This window comes from Vollenhovia emeryi, unplaced genomic scaffold, assembly GCF_000949405.1.
Source record: "Vollenhovia emeryi isolate VEMERY1.0 unplaced genomic scaffold, V.emery_V1.0 DF939157.1, whole genome shotgun sequence".
NCBI lineage: Eukaryota > Metazoa > Arthropoda > Insecta > Hymenoptera > Formicidae > Vollenhovia > Vollenhovia emeryi.
In genome coordinates, this window is record NW_011967209.1 from 767,024 (window position 1) to 772,571 (window position 5,548).

Genomic DNA, 5,548 nt, shown 5'->3' on the forward strand with positions numbered 1-5,548 from the left:
TCTGCCCCCCCCCCTCTCTTTGGCCACGCATACACGCGCGCGAGTACGAATCTACCAGGAACCCTCACACAAAGATAGCAATTAAATATTTTTCTTTTTATATTCTTCTCGTGGAACGATGGCGCAAAGCTTGATTAATTCGCCGCGCAATTAAAGTCGACCGATCTTATTCTTGTTACCGCGGTATCGCAAACGTTTGTCCATTCTAACGAGTGAATCACTTAGCCAGGTGTTAATGATCTGTCGGTAATCAAGATAAATTGTTCGCGCTGATCCTCCGCTCAATAAAATCAGCCGTACAAATCGAGTGCTTATAACCGCAAATTGAGGTACTCCTTCAAGTTGCTCTGCGACACGAATCGAAGTTCAACCTTGAACCGAAAAGTTATTTAAGTTCATAGTCGCTTTTCTATTGATCTCGTTCATAAAAAATATTTTGCACATAATATTTAAAAAAACAGAGCTCAATATTTAGATTAAAAATTTATAAATCGGGGATTTTCCGCCAGCAACTTTTTTAAAATTTCATTGAGAGTGATACAATAAATAGAGACGTTTTGCAGTAAGCTTGACGCACGATCAAACAGCGAATGTTGCTCTCAACAAGAGTCAATTATTTCCGACACACGCGGAAAACACTTCTGTGATGCACGCTTCTCCATTTTCCACAGCACCAAGCCACGGCGCAGCGCTAAAAGACCTAAACACCGCAAACCCAAACGCTCACTAATTTTCTGTTTAGTCGTAAAATAAATTCTCCGCGGGCCAGGAGGGTGTGCAGTAGGTTCGAAACGAGGGAAATGGTTCTCGGGCGTATTTCCACCCTTCTCTGAAGGGCGGCGGTGGCAGCGGTTCCGGCATCGATGGTGGCGGCGGCGGTATCGCCGTTTACCGAGCAGCAAAATTTCAAACCAGAAGTAATCGAATTTGTTGGCGTCGTTTAATGAGAGCCGCACAATAGTTGTCTGTATAATTGGTACATACCCCTCCGTTCATGCCGTCGCAAACCAAACGAACCTTCCTACGGCGTCTCTCCTCGCGACTCTTCTTCTTGTTCATCAGCGTCACCGCCAATGAGAACGAAGGTACGGCAGAAAGAGAAAGGAGTGTGTTCTCCACGGTATTTGGCTCGGATAGCTTCTTATGGGGGCGCATTTATTGTTAGTGCTGGTTCTAATGCGCTCAAGCGTTCAGTAAACCCATTTTATTTTTCTTCACAAAAGAAAGTTGTTCTCTCCACACAGAATAATCTGCACTTTTTGACACACCCGTGGTTTAACTGACGAATAAGTTTTAGTCACTGAACTATTGATGAAGAATCATATTTTCGAAAATCGCTCGGCGCGAAAAGCAAATGCTTTACTTACCCCGAAACGGGCGAGTAAGAGAAGTGTTTCAGCTTGTCAATACAGTGATTAAATGTTCCATGAAATCACGGATTCCACGTCAGAACATTTTAAGAGTATCTTCTACATCAGGACGTGGTGCATTTTAATTTTCCTGGGCGGATCGAACACGTAGTACGTAGGCGAATTCGCGTGTGTATACATATATTTCGAATAAGCTCGAGATTTTAAGCCTTTTATCAACGTTTCATCATCTATTCCGTTTAGTTATGATGCATTTAATTACGCGATCACACATTCTTTCCTTACTGTAGTCTTTACATTCTTCGTTTTACTCAAACACGTACGTTCCCTTTCCTTACCCGCTTATCTCCGCGTCCGAGAAAATTTTAGTCGTCCGTTCGGAATCCCGATACTGAAGTTAACGAAGGCCAGGTATCACAAGTTGAATTGTGTCGCATTCGCTCGGAGGGAAAAATATACATTGGGAGATATAAACGGGGTACATCGATCCTTGGAAACAGTATGGACCCGCTCTTTCGTTCCGCTCGTCGTAGAAAGTTTAATGACTTTTTGTTAATTAACGTCGCGCAGACTGCGAGCTTAAAGTAGCGATGGTCACTTCGGTCAGTCCCTCTCCTCCACATCCCCTTCCTTCTCGCTGCCTCTCTCTCTCTCTCTCTCTCTCCCTCCCTCTCACTCACTCTCATTCTCTCGTACTTTTCGCGTGCCCGCCCTTGTTCGATGGCAAGCGCGTTCATGCCCATGGATCGTATCGCTCTCGCAGGGCGGAACACAAACACGCGCGGTCATCCCGTTGTCCACACGTGGAATTGCAGCCACGCACCGGACCGCCGAGCGCGAAACAATTTGCCAGTCGATAAATTTTTATAGAAGGTCGCGTCGGCGGGGCGAAGGGAGCGCCGGAGGTGGGACGGTGGATGCCCGCCACCGAAACGGAATTGAATCGATATATTTATGTGCCGGTTACCGAGGGGAAAGGGTTGGCGTTAGCGCTCGTGTAATTGCCGCCAGGGTAAACTTAATTTCGGGAGACGACCGACTGCCATGATCTAATCCGTGGAATTCGTGCGTCACTCCGTTTACGGTTAAAGGTGGACCGGGCGCAACCTGGATTTTCTATTCATCCCTTATCTCTGCTCAGTCTGCCGCTTCTTTGTGCCGAGCAAATTAAACAGGCATTTGTTAACGCAATTCCGATGTCGTCTTTATCGTCAATTCACATTATTACGAACATTTCTCTATTAACGTGTTACAAAGATACATTTTATGTCCTTCAATCTCACAAAATTACACGTTTATACAATTACACTCATATTACACGTGCAACTGGGAATATATTGTCGGCTTAATTCTCTCCAACGATAATTGAATAGGAAAACAAAATAGTAAAGGCAAGCTTTGCACTCTGGTAGGAGCATCTCGACACTTTTCGTCCGATTGAATAAGAATGTAAAGCGGTTCTTCAGAACCCTCCAACTTTGAAATGTCACGAAGCAATAGCGCACGAGACCGCAGTGAACGCGTCGCATCGACTGGGTACGAAGTGATATTTTCGTGGCTGTCACCGGCGATTGAACTTTAGGCAGTTGTACCTCGGGGACCGATAAAAGACCGATTCGTTTCATTATCGCCGGTATCCGCTGACAATCCTCGCGGATTAATGCCCTTTCGTGTTCCGCCGCGGTAAACGGCGTCCTCGGAATTTATTGTAATTGGTCTTTTGATATAACGTCGCGGCGCGCGCTCACGTGCCGCGCATTTTCACCTCTCCTTCTCGCCCCTCTCCATCCCACCTCTGTCATTTTCCCCCCTACCTCTGTCATTTCGTCCCAGCCCTCCGCCGCCGTTCTGACCACTATTCTCCGAAATAACGATAATATTTTAGGAGACATGAACGATGAGTAGCGTGGCTGTTTTTGTTAACCTTCTGCAAGGATAGATAGTGCGAGCGATACTCGTGCTCGTAAATCGGACGGTTTCTTTTCTTCCTAGCACCATGTCTTGCGCGATCCTTGATCCTGTTTCCTCTGATGGAACTTTTTCTCAGGACTTCTGTATATGTTCCAACACGAAAATTAACGATTTGCTGTACCTGCGTCCCTTTGATCTGTCTCGCAGACTTGTATAAATGACGTTTTTATTGCCTCCTCCCGTAGATACTTGCATTTTGATTCGAACGTAAATTTTTCGCGCTTATCAAACGTTTCGTGTGACACAACGTTCCTTTCCAGGTCGTGTCAGCCGGTGAACAAAGAAATTCCATTGCCTCGAGAGCGATAGAGCATCGCGCAGCGACGGAAGACGAGCGGCTGGGAGAGGCAAGGTCGGGACGTATCTCAGCAAACGACTCGAACTCAGAAACCGAGGTCGTTCGGGGGAACGTACGAGAGACGAAACGCTCGAAACTCGAAGGAAGAGCGCGATGCACGGGGGGCCAGGCGGCGGAGGAAGACGAAGAGATGGGGGAAAGGATGGTGCCGTTGCCGGCTGCAGAGGGCAAAAGACGGGGGTAGCTGGCTGAAGAGGCAATATAGGAGAAAGCTTATTATTGGACTTCGCTGCACCCGAGAAGAGAACAAAATACAGGCGAGCAGTGATTGCTGTTTCCAATTGAACCCCTCGCCACGCCACGCTCTCTACCTGAATGAACGTGCTAGCGGAAAATAATCAGGCCCCGCCCGGAGCTACTATCTAGCGTTCGTATATCCACCCCCGTTCTTACTCTTCTTCCGCCCCCGCGCATCAGAGTTGTTGCTTGGCGTCCCCGATTGTTTCGGGTATCGAGTAGCGGCTGAGTAAGCGAGTGAGAATTCTCATTTTATTCTCTCACCGCGAGAAAAAAATAAAATTAAAACATTATTTTGTTGTCAGTCGCCTTACGATAAGAGACAGTTCGAATATACCTAAACCGGAATCTACCACAATGTAACGTAATACAATAATAATGCGATACAAAGGAAATTCCGAAATCGGATTATTTCAAACTAACGATATATTAGAATAATAAAGTCCTTTTATGTCAAAGCCCATCGAAGGTACATGCCAATTGCTGAGGCTGTACAACCTGACGCATCTCTTTCGATCTGTGAGTCGATATCGCCTGCATCCGTCTTATCCCTCCCGGTCTCATCTGTCACTTCAAGTGATGGTGTAAAGTAAAGTAAGTGGCCGCGGGTAAGAAGGCGTTTGTCGAGTGATGGGGTGGAAACGGGTCTTCTAGATGGGCTGCGGGAGGAGGAGTAAAGAGGAAAAGGTGGTATAGGGCGGGTGGGGTGATTCGGGCGTAGTTGGGTGGCAGTAGGATGTACTCATCCGTTGCAGTGCTGCAACTAATGAGACATCGCTAAAGGGCACAAGAGTAGGTGGGTAGACACGGCGGGACATATACGCGCGGGGTAGTAGGCGATACACTTCACCTGAGACTCGGCTGTAGACTGCAAGAGATAGACGACGATGACGACGACGACGACGACGACGACGACGCCGACGACGACGACGACGACGACGATGACGCCAACGACGACGACGACGACGTCAACGATGAGGACGAGAGTGCAGGCACAATTAAAACTGACGCTCCTAATGGCAAGTCAAACGCCGACGGGCTCAAGAGATTCTTGACTTTCCAATGAAGCGATTGTTTCATATTCCTCCGCGCGCCTCACCCGCCCTCACATCCATCGACCTCACCCCGTCTCCACTCATTTCTATCCTCTCTCGCTCCGTCTCTTTCATTTATTCTCTTGTTCGTGCAGACCCGACACATGAATCCTGAAAGCTCGATGGAGCGAGAGACGAGGTCGCGGAACACAGGGGATGAGACCGGGAAACTTTAAGAGGGAGGAATCAGCTTAGATCTGTACACGTTTGCGCTGGCTTGGAGAAGGTGCCTGTCTGTCGTTAACAAACATGGCGCGTCCTTATCCAATCTCGATGTCTCGCGAATCTCTCCCCTATCGCGTGATATATCCAACGTGTCTGTCACTTGCGTCTTTCAATAAGATAAATTTACGTAACTGGGCGTTACAGATTATCCTTCTTATATATTAGATACTTACATGATGCACCTCTCTCCCAAGTAAGAATATTTTTCAGATGAAAGTGACAGTATTGTGTACGGGATGTATCGCAAGAATTTCTGAATAAACTTCGTAGAAACGACGTCAAAGTGCATCTTA